Source organism: Ailuropoda melanoleuca, chromosome 8 (genome assembly GCF_002007445.2).
Source record: "Ailuropoda melanoleuca isolate Jingjing chromosome 8, ASM200744v2, whole genome shotgun sequence".
NCBI classification, from domain to species: Eukaryota; Metazoa; Chordata; class Mammalia; order Carnivora; family Ursidae; genus Ailuropoda; species Ailuropoda melanoleuca.
The window spans coordinates 31655247-31672880 of record NC_048225.1 but is presented as its reverse complement, the minus strand read 5'-3'; the positions used below and the strand labels follow the sequence as shown (position 1 = coordinate 31672880).

The 17634-nt window shown below is 33.6% G+C and overlaps 1 protein-coding gene across 1 annotated transcript in view; it reads left to right on the top strand.

The window, feature by feature from the left end:
- Positions 1–17634, top strand: part of CNTN5 (contactin 5) — a 1363322-nt gene that overhangs the window by 479543 nt on the left and 866145 nt on the right. The gene's annotated exons all lie outside the window — the stretch shown is intronic.

Sequence of the window (17634 nt, the reverse complement as noted above, 5' to 3'; positions counted from 1 at the left end):
ATATGAAATGAATTGAGTTAAATTAAGTAATAAAAATGGTTTGAATTATAATGCATTTGTAACTAAAGGCTTAGTTTAATAGGATGATTTATATGCTCTTTTTCTATATTCATTCTTTGCTTAGTATTTATGTGTTAATTTTTATATTGGCTGTTTGGTTCACAAGTTTTCTTCACTGACATTCTAATTAATTGGTTTGATTATAAATCTGTATCAAACAGGGGATGATCAGGTTTAAGATAATTTTAACACAAGCAAGCAACTAACAGTTTTTAAATAGATTTTTGTCATAACCTAGTATTTTGATGAAAATTTTTAGAACCTGTAGGTTTAGAAAAATGTTTTTTTCTCTCATGTGCTTCAAAAGAAATTAAAAGATGGTTGTATAGTTGGGGACCCATTAACAATTCAGAAGTCTGCTTCGATATTTCTACTCTTTTGTTTTGTATGGAAGTCTCTGTTTTGAATTGAACCTTGAATTTTAAGCAGGAAGTTACTGTGAGATCAAATAAATTGTTGGGAAGGCATTATTCAAGCTCCAAATGAAAGATTCTCTGCTTTGTGATACTTTTCTTTGCTGACTTCATAAACTTTACCACTTATTGCTAGGGGTTTCCTTGACATTGAGATTGGATTATAGTTAGTTGCCTTCCATGCTATTTTCCTTAATCAACCATGAACTCCTTGAGTGCAGGGAATACAGTTTATTACTCTCAAAATTCTAAGTGGAAAAGGAAAGACACAAAGAATGTAGGAAGCTAGGAAGGAGCAACAAAAAAATAGTCTCTAAATATTTTTGCAGCCACTTAATATATTTTTATCTCAAATTCTATTTCTACCTTTACTGACTTCTGATTGGCTCCTATCTACCAAGATAGCATCCTATCAGTACTTATTTGTATGAGTTTTTCTATCTCTTAATATATTTTTATCTCAAATCCTATTTCTACCTTTACTGACTTCTGATTGGCTCCTATCTACCAAGATAGCATCCTATCAGTACTTATTTGTATTAGTTTTTCTATCTCCCATTTCCCTAAAGCAGTTCTGTGAACTAGCTGCTTGTAAGGAAGCGGTTGATTTGATTAATTCACATTAAAGACTGGATAACTATTAGCTGTTTTTACATGGTTTCCCATTAAAGTTTTAATGTTTAGGGGCGCCTGGGTGGCACAGCAGTTGAGCGTCTGCCTTCAGCTCAGGGCGTGATCCCGGCGTTATGGGATCGAGCCCCACATCAGGCTCTCCCTCTATGAGCCTGCTTCTTCCTCTCCCACTCTCCTTGCTTGTGTTCCCTCTCTCCCTAGCTGTCTCTATCTCTGTCAAATAAATAAATAAAATCTTTAAAAAAAAAAGTTTTAATGTTNTATTTTTATCTCAAATTCTATTTCTACCTTTACTGACTTCTGATTGGCTCCTATCTACCAAGATAGCATCCTATCAGTACTTATTTGTATGAGTTTTTCTATCTCTTAATATATTTTTATCTCAAATTCTATTTCTACCTTTACTGACTTCTGATTGGCTCCTATCTACCAAGATAGCATCCTATCAGTACTTATTTGTATGAGTTTTTCTATCTCTTAATATATTTTTATCTCAAATTCTATTTCTACCTTTACTGACTTCTGATTGGCTCCTATCTACCAAGATAGCATCCTATCAGTACTTATTTGTATGAGTTTTTCTATCTCTTAATATATTTTTATCTCAAATTCTATTTCTACCTTTACTGACTTCTGATTGGCTCCTATCTACCAAGATAGCATCCTATCAGTACTTATTTGTATGAGTTTTTCTATCTCTTAATATATTTTTATCTCAAATTCTATTTCTACCTTTACTGACTTCTGATTGGCTCCTATCTACCAAGATAGCATCCTATCAGTACTTATTTGTATGAGTTTTTCTATCTCTTAATATATTTTTATCTCAAATTCTATTTCTACCTTTACTGACTTCTGATTGGCTCCTATCTACCAAGATAGCATCCTATCAGTACTTATTTGTATGAGTTTTTCTATCTCTTAATATATTTTTATCTCAAATTCTATTTCTACCTTTACTGACTTCTGATTGGCTCCTATCTACCAAGATAGCATCCTATCAGTACTTATTTGTATGAGTTTTTCTATCTCTTAATATATTTTTATCTCAAATTCTATTTCTACCTTTACTGACTTCTGATTGGCTCCTATCTACCAAGATAGCATCCTATCAGTACTTATTTGTATGAGTTTTTCTATCTCTTAATATATTTTTATCTCAAATTCTATTTCTACCTTTACTGACTTCTGATTGGCTCCTATCTACCAAGATAGCATCCTATCAGTACTTATTTGTATGAGTTTTTCTATCTCTTAATATATTTTTATCTCAAATTCTATTTCTACCTTTACTGACTTCTGATTGGCTCCTATCTACCAAGATAGCATCCTATCAGTACTTATTTGTATGAGTTTTTCTATCTCTTAATATATTTTTATCTCAAATTCTATTTCTACCTTTACTGACTTCTGATTGGCTCCTATCTACCAAGATAGCATCCTATCAGTACTTATTTGTATGAGTTTTTCTATCTCTTAATATATTTTTATCTCAAATTCTATTTCTACCTTTACTGACTTCTGATTGGCTCCTATCTACCAAGATAGCATCCTATCAGTACTTATTTGTATGAGTTTTTCTATCTCTTAATATATTTTTATCTCAAATTCTATTTCTACCTTTACTGACTTCTGATTGGCTCCTATCTACCAAGATAGCATCCTATCAGTACTTATTTGTATGAGTTTTTCTATCTCTTAATATATTTTTATCTCAAATTCTATTTCTACCTTTACTGACTTCTGATTGGCTCCTATCTACCAAGATAGCATCCTATCAGTACTTATTTGTATGAGTTTTTCTATCTCTTAATATATTTTTATCTCAAATTCTATTTCTACCTTTACTGACTTCTGATTGGCTCCTATCTACCAAGATAGCATCCTATCAGTACTTATTTGTATGAGTTTTTCTATCTCTTAATATATTTTTATCTCAAATTCTATTTCTACCTTTACTGACTTCTGATTGGCTCCTATCTACCAAGATAGCATCCTATCAGTACTTATTTGTATGAGTTTTTCTATCTCTTAATATATTTTTATCTCAAATTCTATTTCTACCTTTACTGACTTCTGATTGGCTCCTATCTACCAAGATAGCATCCTATCAGTACTTATTTGTATGAGTTTTTCTATCTCTTAATATATTTTTATCTCAAATCCTATTTCTACCTTTACTGACTTCTGATTGGCTCCTATCTACCAAGATAGCATCCTATCAGTACTTATTTGTATTAGTTTTTCTATCTCCCATTTCCCTAAAGCAGTTCTGTGAACTAGCTGCTTGTAAGGAAGCGGTTGATTTGATTAATTCACATTAAAGACTGGATAACTATTAGCTGTTTTTACATGGTTTCCCATTAAAGTTTTAATGTTTAGGGGCGCCTGGGTGGCACAGCAGTTGAGCGTCTGCCTTCAGCTCAGGGCGTGATCCCGGCGTTATGGGATCGAGCCCCACATCAGGCTCTCCCTCTATGAGCCTGCTTCTTCCTCTCCCACTCTCCTTGCTTGTGTTCCCTCTCTCCCTAGCTGTCTCTATCTCTGTCAAATAAATAAATAAAATCTTTAAAAAAAAAAGTTTTAATGTTAAAAGAAAGACATGCTAACAAAAAGCAATGAATCTCTATCTTAGTCTGTTCAGGCTGCTATAATAAAATCCCATAGATTGCATGGCTTATAAACAACAGAAACTTGTTGCTCACAGTTCTGGAGGCTGGAAGTCCAAGATCAGGGTGCCAGTACAGTCTAGTTCTGATGCAGACTCTTTTGGGTTGCAGATTGCCAACTTCTCATTGTATCCTACATGGTGCAGAAGGGGATAGGGAGATCTATATAAGGACATTGATCCAGTCCATGAAGATTGGGATCTTGACCTAATCACCTCCTAAGGACCACACCTCCTGATAATTATCACCTTAGGAGTTAGGATTGCAATATATGAATTTGGGGGTTATAGCAGAACACAAACATTCAGAGCATAATAATCTGTAGAAATTAGCTGCGTAATTTTGGGTTAAAGGGCTTTGTGATGATCAGAACCTCTCATGTCCTGCTTTGATTAATGTTTTCAGAAGGGAAAAAGAGTATGCTAATTTTAGAAGTTCATATTATGCAGAGAGAATAGAGTTTTGAAAGCTTAAGGGATTTTTTTTTTTCAGCATAACTTTGGAATAATTCACTCTGGCCCAAACAGTAGAAAGCTGGAAGAAAGTTTGCTATGCAGGATAAATCCAGATTTGGGGAGATTTTATGGGTCTTCTAGCTGCCTATCTGTTACTTTATGTATTTAAGGATTGGCATCTGAAAGATAACACAATTATATGCTCCCCTTCACCCTAAATAATACAGAATTCCCAATTTTGGGTTTTTAAAAAATATAAAACCTTTTCATTTCTTTATTTTTTTTAGATTTTATTTATTTATTTGACAGAGAGAGATAGCCAGTGAGAGAGGGAACACAAGCAGGGTGAGTGGGAGAGGAAGAAGAAGGCTCCTAGCGGAGAAGCCTGATGTGGGACTCGATCCCAGAATGCTGGGATCACGCCCTGAGCCAAAGGCAGATGCTTTACGACTCACAACTCAGGCGTCATTTCTTTAAGTCAGTGAAAGTACAGGCCTCATTGCTCTGCTGAAGGATCTTTCTCTTCTCCCAGTTAAAATTTTCTGAACCTAATCATCAAGGAGCCTTTTACCAGGCTCATGGTCATTGGTCCATAAATGAATGGCACTCTCCAGGCCTAGGGCTAGCTAATCGCCAAGTCTGAATCCTGTGTGGGTTACTGTGCGTTCTTTTTACTTTTCAAAGTCATAACAGATCAGGTACAGTGGCTTCTGCTTGCACATTTGAACTGCTTGACTAAACAGGAGGTAATCCCTCACCTTAGCCTATTGCATAATACATTCCAGCTTGTTGCTCTGAGTATTTGTGACAGCTTTAACATTTGTTACTGATGGTTGATCTCAGATTTTTTGATCCATGAATCTGAGCATCGTGGCTTGCCCTCATGCTCATCATTCCTCGGTTAGCAAAGTAGTCTGGGAGCCTAGTTCATGATCTGGGCCAAAAATGAACATCCCCAGAAATAAGTATTTCAATGTTTGTGAATGATTGTGTTTAAAAAGTCAAAATGCTCTCTTTGGATGTGGTGGCACAAAGTAGTTATTCTTCAATGTATTTTTTTAAGATTTTATTAATTTGACAGAGAGAAGGAGGGGGAGTGAGTGCGCACAAGCAAGGGGAGTGACAGAGGGAGAGGAAGAAGCCGGCTCCATCCCAGGACCCTGAGATCATGACCTGAGCCAAAGGCAGATGCTTAACAGCTGAGTCACCCATGTGCCCTATTCTTCAGTGTTGTTACCATCTTGTCCTCCCTTTTAAATGGGAATGTTATACAGATTTTTTATATGTAAAACCTTTATTTTTTTGAGGTGAGGGCTGGTTCATACTCCTCTCTTGCATCCAACTTTCCAAGTACCAGTGCCTCCTATTTATTCATAGTGTTCTATGCTGCTATTTGGAAAATTTTTTTAAAAAATATTATAGATCATTTAATCTGGGGCTAATTTCCTTAATATATTAGCTTATATGTTAAACATGGGTACCTGGGTGGCTCAAATGGTTAAGTGTCTGCCTTCAGCTCAGGTCATGATCTCAGGGTCCTGGGATCAGGTCCAGCATTGGGCTCCCTGCTCAGCAGAGAGCCTGCTCCTCCCTCTCCCTCTAGCCCACTTGTGTTTTCTCTTTCTGTCTTGCTCTCAAATAAATAAATAAAATCTTAAAAAAAAAAGAAAAAAAATAGATGAACATGGGGGGAAGGGGGAAAAGAGAGAGAGGGAAACAAACCAGAAGAGACTCTTAACAATAGATGAGCCCTGGGTGTTGTAAGTGATGAACCACTGAATTCTACTCCTGAAACCAATATTGCACTGTATGTTAACTAAGTAGAATTTAAAGAAAAATTTGAAGAAAAAATCACTTTGCTTCAATATTTTTTTAAATGGAGATTAAAAAAATACCTGTTTCTTTTGTGAGATTTAAACCATTCAATATCTGCATTTTACATAGAAGTTCTCAAAACATTTCAGCTGTTATAATCATTGGAGACAAATAGAGAATGAGCCATAAGTGCTCACAAAAATATAAATAGGCAACAAGTATATGAATTCTAGCCAATCATGCTTATAAACACATAAATGTAACAATAAAACACCCTCTTTGATGCATTGGGTTTAAAGACTTCTCTGTTGATACAAGTGTGGGGGATAAAAAGGGACTCACAGTCTAGGTAAGAGTAAATTGATCTAACTTTTTTTTGAGGGCAATTTAGAAATAACCATCAAACTAAAAGTGCACATATCTTTGATCTAGAAATTCTACTTCTAAAACTACTGATATTTAAAACATGTCTACAATATTGTTAATGGAAAAATTAATAGATATATGCTAGGTACAGTATGAGTTGTACATGATTAAAAAAATTTATATACACACCCATACATAGTATGTGTGTATATATGTTTATATATGCAATGAAACTTATCAGAAACATAAACTAAACATTTTAGATAATGATTCCTTCATATTAATAAATTAAGTACCATCACAATAAACAGAATAGAAACTAAATAATTTAACAAGAGGGACATTTAGAAAGCTCTACTTGTCTTAAACTTTATTTTGTTTCAAATTTTATGCTTGTACATATTTGTGGAACGAATTATTTTACATATTTTTCATTAAAAAAAGGCAATGAGGAGAAGATAACACTGCTAAATGTGCATCTAGCCCACATAAATTTTATGAAAAAATTAAGAGCAGGCAAAACTCTTGAGGTTTAGGTAATCTTTGGTAAATATACACAAAATTAGAATTCATATTTGCAACCTGAATGGATTTAGCTGCATTTCTATTAGAGAAAAATAACCTTGTTTTCTTGAAATCCTGTGTAGCTTTAGGATCAGAGGAAAAATGTATTTTTGTAGTGTTAGGTGAACACTTGCTCAACTGACCAGGATATTGTCTGTGTTTTTCATCATTGTATTTCTTGCTTATATTGACATTAATATTGTATTTATAATAGTATATAATTAATGTGTTATGAAATTCACTTAGAGAAAACTGATGCATTTTATAAAGTTCAAATTGAGAACCTTTTTAAAAATAAGAAAGCTTGGGGCGCCTGGGTGGCACAGTCGTTAGGCGTCTGCCTTTGGCTCAGGGCGTGATCCCGGCGTTCTGGGATTGAACCCCACATCAGACTTCTCTGATAGGAGCCTGCTCCTACCTCTTCCACTCCCCCTGCTTGTGTTCCCTCTCTCGCTGGCTGTCTCTCTCTGTCAAAATAAATAAATAAAATCTTAAAAAAAATAAGAAAGCTTAACCTTAATCTTCTCATTCAGTAATCAGTCTATTAGAATTCTGATTTGCATATTGGAGATCAGCATTAAGCCATAAATGACATGCATTTTCTATATGTAATGACGATGTATTAAAAGGCTTATAAACAAAATATGGAACCTTAAAATTTGTTCATCATATAGTTAATATTTTTATATTAATTACTATTACATTATGCAAAATGGATAATTGCTAGTTATGCTTTAGAAGATATTTATTTTTAAATACATTGTAGAGAGTCATACACAATAGGTGAATACAAATGTATATCTTTATAATTTTTTTAAACAGTAAGAAGTTCATATCTACATTGATATGCTAAATTGAACATTTTCTGGTCAGCTAGGTTTTTCTGGCAACTTTCCTATAAGAGAAAGTGATTCACACATTACTGATTATGGTATGAACTGAGCAGTTACTATGCAATATGAAATACCATAAGTGACAGAATAGAAAGAAAATACAAATTGATGAGAAAATGGTTGATTTAGGAATGTACAAATAATAATTGCAAATTGTCTTTTATTCATAAGTTAAAATGAGATATGTAAACAGCAAGACACAGCAATGAAAAATTATTTTTATCATTTGCATGGTCTTTCTATTTTTTTTTAAAGATTTTATTTATTTATTTGACACAGAGAGACAGCCAGCGAGAGAGGGAACACAAGCAGGGGGAGTGGGAGAGGAAGAAGCAGGCTCCCAGAGGAGGAGTCTGATGTGGGGCTCGATCCCAGAACGCTGGGATCATACCCTGAGCCAAAGGCAGACGCTTAACGACTGAGCCACCCAGGCGCCCCTGAATGGTCTTTCTATTATCACTATTCTAAGCTATAGAATTTTCTCAAATTAACAGAGCCTATTTTATAAGTGAAAATTTTCCTTGTAATGTTGGGCAATAACATTAATATTAGGCTCAAATTTTATGCAAAGAAAAAGTCAATTTCATACAGATACTCTAATATGTATAATAAATAATATATTTAAAATATATTATAAATTAAAATCAATTTTATGTATATATTAAATTTATATAATTTAATAAAATTAAATTATTAAATATGAAAAGTTGAACGGTTAATAAAATAAAGAATAAGAATCACACTCACAAACACATACACATGCACACCCCCACACACCTCTCATCCAAATCAATAACATAAGGACAATGACACCAATGACAGAGTGACTCAGAAATGATCATTTTTTTTTTTTGCTGTTACAGAGCTAATAGGAGACTTTTGAAAACAACCCTTTAAAAAAACAGAATAATGTAAAAATTTCAGTTTTAACTCAATCCTGGATTTGAAAAAATTCTGGTAGTTTATTTTTTAATGAAATTTAATCTCATGTGCAAAATTTTTGATATTTAAAGATGTAAGAACCTACATTTTCCCCCCATTTCATTTGGAATGCACAGAAAAATTAGTCTGTAAGATACTTATGCTAGATGGCATTTTGTAAGGGATTTGATTTAATCCAACAAGCAATATGATTAGTAGTTTATACAATGAAAAATGAATTGGCACTAATTGTAATCGACATTAAGAGTTTTTCTCTGATAGTTTTAAATTATCTGATAAGTAGAGGAAAAGAGGGAAGGAAACTAAATATGAATTTCTTCTATGTGCCTAAACGGGGATAGATTCTCTGCAAACGCTATTTAATTTTATTCCTTACAACACCTTATAAACAGTTTTCAATTTCCATTTTTAAGTTAAAATAATTAAATATACGGAGGTTAAGTATAAAGTCAGAAATATGTGAGGTATCCCACACTCTTCTCTTTCTTTACCTGCAAATGTAAACAGTCAGCAAGCTCTACTAAATTTTCCTTCTTAGCATTTTTTATTTCAAACCCCTTTTTCTGTATTTCCTCTGTTATTGCCTTTGACCTTCATCACCTCTTGCCTGCATCCCTGCAACAGTCCCCAGAAAATGCTGTAGATCTTCCTCCACTGCCTCTCCATTCTTGCAGTGTGAAACTATTCACAGGAATCCTTTGCTTAATGCCCTTCAGTGTGTCTCCATTTTTCTTAGGATGTAGTCTGAAGCTCTTGGCAAGCTCTACGAGATTTTCTGCATTCTGGTCGCTGCTCATCCTTCAAGGTTCATTTTCACAGACTCTCATTCTATTTTTCTCCTAGACTTCTCAGCCATCCCAAGATAATTGCTGTTCCAAATCTATTTTCTGCTGCTTTACATCTGAGTATTTTCTCACCTGTCTCCCTCTGACTTGAGCTTTCTACCTCCTCATCCTAATTTCTACCTAATCATCTTCCGTAAACTAGTGATAATATTACCTCCTACAGAAAGCATACTTTCACCTGATATCCCCATTCTCTGACCTCTCTTACAAGTAAATTGATAACTCCTCCCACACACATATTTCTATTGAGGCCACCTAACTTTTGTATAAGTATTAACTTACATGATTTTTCCTATTAAACCATGACTTCCTGAGGACAAAGAAATCATGTTATATTTTGTATTTAGCTCTGATAACTAGCTCAGTTCTTGTGACATAACAGAAAATATTGTTTTGGTTGTAAATGAATACTGTTTGAGGATATGGAGAGTAGTACATTAGGTGAAGGGAAGAGTTGAATAGTCACCAACAATCTAGAAGGAAATGAATTAGGAATCAATTCAGGTTATCCTAATAGTTATTAATTATGGACTTTCTTTCAGAAGTTTGTAATTAATAGGACTCAACTTTAATTGCTTCATATCTGTATGAGTGTGTGTGTGTGTGTGTGTTATAGGTTTCACATTTCCAGTAAACTAAATCAGATTTGCTTAAGTTGATTCAGGTATATACAATTGAATCAATAAGAATCATTTAGGTTCTTCTAGTTAAATATGACCAATAGGTGCCATTCACAAGAAAGGGGGACTATTGAGAACTAGGGTGTCCACTAAAGCATTCAGTAGATTTTAGTTGACTGGATAGTGGTTACCAGGGGAAAAAAAAGCAGATGCATATATAAAATGTTGATCAGATGAAAAACAGTAAATCCAGGTGTATAATACTATTAAAAGTTCTGAGACTTTAAGAGCCAAAACCACTAGAGACAAACCATCATTCAACACTTCATACAACACTCAATGCTCATCATAAGTGCAGTCCTTAATCCTGGTCCCTATTTAACCTTTCCCCCCACCCACCCTTCGTTTTTGTTGTTGTTGTTGTTGCTTTTGTTTTGTTTTTTGTTTTTTGGGGTTTTTTTTTAAGTGAATGACATTGCTTTGCATTTTGTTTATTTTTATTTATTTATTTATTTTTTTAATTTTATTTTATTATATTATGTTAATCACCATACAGTTTATAATTCAGTAAATTTGAACTCAACCTTGGTATCTTCTCTCTCCCTCCACCACATATTTAATTTTTCACTCAATTCTAGTAATTATGCTTATATAATCTCTAAACCTTTCTGCTTTGCCCACTTCCACTGCAATACCCAGCTTCAAGTTGCCATTATCTTTCATCTACACTAGTGAACTAGCCTTCTAACATAATTATTTCATTTAAATGCATCTACTCTGTCAATCTCCATCTTTTCTATTTGTTTTTCATACTTCATCTAGAGTGAACTTTTGCAAACACAAATTTAAGCATATTCCAATCCTATCTGAAATATTTCAGAGGGTTTCCATAGCTCCTAGAATAAAAATAGGATCCCATAATTTGGTTCACCAGTACTCTATCTCCAACTTCATCTAACACTGACCAGCTTTGCCTAAACAAATGAGTCTTGTTGCTTGTCCTGTGTACTTAGACACCTCTCATTATTTTAGGTGTCATTCTCTGCATCTAAAATTCTCATTAAAAAAATTAAAAATAAAAAAAAATAAAATTCTCATTCATTACTATTTTACTTAATTTCTATTCATTCTTATGTTCTCACTTCAAGCTAACTTCCTTGGAGAAGACTTTCTTGATCTCCTTGCTAGGTCAAATTCTGATACTATGACTTATTCTTACATGACCCTTATTTTTAGCTCAACCTGTTTTCCCAAGAATCCATCACAGGCCCACTTTTGTTTGTTTTAAATATGATTATTTGATTACCATCTCTATATCACACTGTACTTTAAGGTCTGTGAAGGAAGGGGCACCTGTGTTTCCTTTCCTAAGGTGTCTACTGCATGAGAACAATAAGTATGTGTTGAATATATGTATAAATGAATGACTATTCACTGAAATATTAGAGATCTCTGAATTGTAGGATGTTACTTTTTTATGGTTCATGTATCTTTAAATAATTTCTTTATTTTTGAATTTTTAAATAAAAGCAAAAGGAGAAGTTATTTTAAGATGATTTGAATGAGTCATTACTTTCTATTAATATTCTTGTTTACAATATATGTTCAAAGTAATACAACCAATTTTTATATATATTTAAAACATTTATTGATTGATAATGCTACATTCTGAATTTCATTTCTAAATATATAAACTTCTGCTTATTTAAATGAATAAAAATATACATTTCTTATTCGGTGGTTATTCAAACTGGTATGGAACACACTCTCATAGATTACAGGAAAAAAATAGCACTTCATATTGTCAATAGAGTTGATATGCTCTAATTCTCACCCTAACTAGATGGCAAGTTTCTCTGTTAGATATTATGCATTTGATATGTTTCACCTCCCAAGAATCTGGAGAATTCCATACCCTAAGTAGATAGTCAATAAATAATTTACTCTATTTTTCTTCCCACATTCATGCTCTCTTAGCTGCTTTAGATTACTTATCTGCCATTTCTGCAGCAACCCTTTGTGCCAGTTCACTGAACCAGAATATTTAAATGTTTCCAATAGCATGTATTTTATGCTTGTCCTGGTTCTTACAGCATATGAGAATTCAGTACAACCAGAAAAGTATTTGGTGAATTAAATATCAAAAGCATTTACATTAGATTATTTTCTGTGGATTTATATAAAGATATTAAAATACCATAAATGTAAAATAAGAGTCCTTTAAACTTTTAAGTAACTTAGAAAATATCTAAACACAGCAGAAGCAATTAGTAACACTAAATGCTTTGGGTCTCCTCTAAATAACTTCTTTTAATAAACTATCATTTCTTATCTTTATTCCCTTTTCACCCCTTCCAACTCCTGCCAATGATGCTTAATCTTACATGCTTTATGCACAATCCTCTCCTACTTCTCTTCTTCCTCTTCTTCCATCTTACAAGTATATCATTTATATTTAGAACTGGTGGTATGAATGGAGCTGAGGAAAAGATGTGGTCAAGGGGGCATAACATCATTCCCTCAAGGCCCATTTGAATTCCTGACATTGCACTTTCCACTTACTTTTAGATGTGTGTATCTAGCTTTTCTGAGATTGTTTCTACATGTAAAAAACTCTCATATCTAATTTGCAAGCTTCATTTTAAGCTTGATACAAATAATTTATGTGAAAATACTTTGTAAGTCCTAAAAAATGCATGTATTTCAGGGGATTTATTTTAATCTTATTTATAATTTACAAAGAAAATAATTGTAATACTCTATTCAATATGTAAAAAAATTCAAATAATGGATAAAAAGCAATTCATTTTTCCTTTAGAGAAGAAGTATTCAAGCTAGCAAAGAAGAGTACTTTTCGTGAATAAAGTTTACTTTAAGATATCTTACTATTTCCCACCATCACCATAGTCTTCCTTCTTGTTCATTAAGCACTGAATCCAGAATGTACCTGTTGCTTTTGGTGCTATAGATGGCTATGGGTGGTTATGTTCTTTCCTAACTTGCTCAAGAAGAACTCCAGAACATATTAGACTTTCAATTTTCTCCTTGAATTTTGCTTTCCTTTCCTGGTACCTAATAGTTGCTTTAGAAAATTCATTCACATGCATTTCCCTATAAATTAACTTGGTATGAGTTTGTCACTAGGAAGAAGAATAAGCAACATGTAGGAACATTTGCTATCTCTTTACCTTTTTAGTAAATTTTCTTCTGTGAGTACCCTCTTGACACACACGATATGAGGATTTGAAGAGAAAGAATAGAAAATAGTCTTTGGGGGCGCCTGGGTGGCACAGTGGTTAAGCGTCTGCCTTCGGCTCAGGGCGTGATCCCGGCGTTATGGGATCGAGCCCCCACATCAGGCTCCTCCGCTGTGAGCCTGCTTCTTCCTCTCCCACTCCCCCTGCTTGTGTTCCCTCTCTCGCTGGCTGTCTCTATCTCTGTCAAATAAATAAATAAAATCTTTAAAAAAAATAGTCTTTGATGAGACCGTCAACCATGAGGCTCTAGAGGCCTAAGACACATCAAGAGAAATCACCTTGGGGAAACTGACACATAGTGGAGAAATTTGTTTCTTGTTTTATTTTAAGAATTAGAGGCAGCAGAAAGAGAAAATAAAAGCACAGCATAGAGAAAGCATTTTGAGTGCTACAACAAACAAATAAGATGAATTGTTCACTGTGCAGTAGACATGTATAGAAAACATCTATGTACCTGGCTTTTAAATAGAACAAGTCTATTGTTGTAGGACTTTAGTCACTGGTTAGGCTGCTCAGCCTATCTCATATAACCTTTCTCTTTTTTTTTTTAAGATTTTATTTATTTATTTGACAGAGAGAGACAGCCAGCAAGAGAGGAAACACAAGCAGGGGAGTGGGAGAAGAAGAAGCAGGCTCCCAGTGGAGCAGGGAGCCTGATGTGGGGCTCGATCCCAAGACCCTGGGATCACACCCTGAGCCGAAGGCAGACGCTTAATGACTGAGCCACCCAGGCGCTCCTCATATAACCTTTCTTTAAATTATACAAAGAACTTTCTGTTTTAAATCTAATAGAAACTTTTTGAGTAGAGCATGCTTATACTCAAAACATCATATCCTCTAAATTATAGGTATAATCATGAAATTAACAGATATTAAAAGTGGATTATTTTTACCAAATTACTGAATTTTCAATATTAATTGAGGTTACCCAATCTGGTTTGAAATATCAGAAACTAAGTTGTTATTTAAGGACAAGACTGGAGAACAAAATGTTAAATATCGTTTACAAATATGTTAAGGACTGGTATGCCCAGGGACAAGTAACATTTTAAGAAAGTTTTATTCTCATTTACATGAAAAGAGTTTGAAAAAGGAAGACAAAGATACTTCTTGTAAGGAAGAAATTATCTAAAGAAAGTCACTAAAAAAGTTACATTATTTGAAAGACATAAGTGAATTATTTAACACTTTATAATGCTATTATCTATCTTTTCAAATAGTTTGGGTTTTCTGCTTTTATTATAGTCAAAGGAGAATATGATTAATATAGTAATAATGCAAGGAAGATTTTTAAAGTCATACTTTTGAGCTGCTAATTTTCTAGGTACATTCATGTTTTTAAAACTGAAATACATATTTCTTTATTGATATTTTTAAAAATACTTGAGTACTATTGTAATAATCTCTTAACTCCTCTCCTGTTGGTAACCTCTGCCACTTTTACCTCATCATTTATATGCTATAAGAATCACCCTTCTATATTAATTTGATTAAGTCACAATCCCACTTAAGATAATTCAATGACCTATCTCTGCCTACACAATAAATTCTAATGAAGTCAAAGATACTTATTCATGATTTAGATCAAAATCAAAATTTCTTTTTTTTTATTCACATGTCTCATCAATAGCAAGCCATATGCAATTGCCTACATTCTTTAATACTTTCATATTTTTGTTCTTTTTTTTTAATACCTGAAATTACTTTCTATCTTTTGTCTGATAAAGTCTTTCTTGTCGTTCAAAGCCACAATAGTCAGCCATTGACACCCCTTCTTTCTCCATTATTACATAAGCACTTTGGGCTCATTCACATTATTGCTCTTATTACACTGTACTTGAACATACTGGTTATTTTCTGTCTACATTTCGAGCCTTTGAAAACAGGATGCTTTATTTTTGCATCCCATACCACCTAACACACTTCTTAGCATATATTTAGGAAGCATAGTTTAGAAAAACAGAACAGATGTGGGGTAAGATAGACTCAACAAATGTTAATTTGTTGTTGTTGTTGAGTTATGCTTTTGTTTGCCAGAGTTTAGTTTGGAAGTTAGATGAGGACAGGCCATATTAATTTACAAAGTCAATATTCTCTGAATGGCCCAGGCTTTTGCTGTAGTCCTTGCCCTCAGAGCCATACTGAGTCAAAGATAAGGGCTTGTTCTTTTTAGGAATGAAAGAGATGACAAGAAACAGGAAAAAAATAAAGAAAATAAGGCAGTTGGTGTCCCTGCTCTATAATTTCAACATTGAAAATATTGAATAAAAATTATTCTCCAAAATCTCCTTTGATAACAGACAATTTATGTCCTACATGCCATAGCAACAAGTGGAAAATGGTGAATCATATCCTCTCGTTTGGATCATTTGTGACTATGCTTTAACCTGGTTTGTCAGGTGTCTATTTGGGAAGGTTCCCTGACTAGGTTGTTAAGGCTTCTGATTACGCAAGTTTGTCCATAAGATGATCATTTTATTTTATTTTATTTTTTAATAATAATTTTTTTATTATATTATGTTAGTCACCATACAGTCCATCCCTAGTTTTTGATGTAAAGTTCCATGTTTCATTACTTGCGTATAACACCTAATGCACCACGCAATATGTGCCCTCCTTAATACCCATCACCGGCCTATCCCATTCCCCCATTCCCCCCACCCCGAAGCCCTCAGTTTGTTTCCCAGAGTCCATAGTCTCTCATGGTTCATTCCGCCTTCTGTTTATCCCCCCCTTTCTTCTTCCCTTTCTTCTTCTACCTATCTTCCTACTTCTTATGTTCCATAAATGAGTGAAACCATATAATATTTGCAAACGACACTACAAATGATCATTTTAAATGAAAGTTAAAATGGAATCCTTATTTCTTATTTAGGTTGATAGATAGTTTGTATAGATATATTTTTCATATTGTTTTCACTGAGTTTGTCAAATTAAAACCAAATATCAAAAAGTACTGATTAGTGAGAGACCATTAAAGCCTTCATAGTATTTGTGCAGATAAATCAGGAGATATTGCCTCCATCAATTAAGTATATTTACACCTGTATTTACTTCCCATAAAAAAGTAAATAACCTGTAAGAATATTAAAACACTTCCATCTTCTTCTTTTTTTTTTTTAAAGATTTTATTTATTTATTTGACAGAGATAGAGACAGCCAGCGAGAGAGGGACACAAGCAGGGGGAGTGGGAGAGGAAGAAGCAGGCTCATAGTGGAGGAGCCTGATGTGGGGCTCGATCCCATAACGCCGGAATCACGCCCTGAGCCGAAGGCAGACGCTTAACCGCTGTGCCACCCAGGCGCCCCAACACTTCCATCTTCTTACACTAATTTTAGTCATTACATTTCTATGATCAGAATGTACTAATCAGACCTCCAAAGAAATACTCCTATTTGAATCATTCAGAGTATAGGGCAAACATGAAAGAAATATTAGTTGATATGCTTCAGTTCCCATCAAAATTATATATAATAAAGTATCATATAAAATAAAGTAATTTTTTCCCATGTTATACTCTTTTTTGCATCAGGAAGACCTTGTCTGTTTATTAGCAATAAGTTATAAAAATTATAGCAAGATGAAAACAAAAGTGACAATAGAAGCTGATGAATTAAAAAATGAAAGCCAAATGTGACTTTGTAAGTCAACTTACAATTTAAAAAAAATCACATTTTGTTTAGGAAGACCTCCAAAGGCAGCTATACCTTTAGAAGTTTTGATTATTTTTTAAATACCTTCTAAGTATTATAGTCACTATTCCGAAGGAGTTTTTAATGCACATATAAAAAGATAACTAAATATACAAGGCTACAATTGATGTGCTGAACACATGGTCAGGAAAAGTAGGATAGGAATTTTGAAGAAGCAGAATTTACTTTGAATTAGGATGATCTGAGACCATTTAAAGGATGAATAGACTTGTGTGAGGTGACAAGAATGAGGTGACAGAGAGTATTCTTGAATTGGCATAAAGAGAATTAAGATAAGAGCTACAAGGTACAATTGTTCGAAGGAATGCCAAGACCTGTTAGACTAGAGTAGTAGTAAGTCCACATTAAGAAAGCAAAAGGAAAAATGTGATTTAAGTAGCCAGGAAAA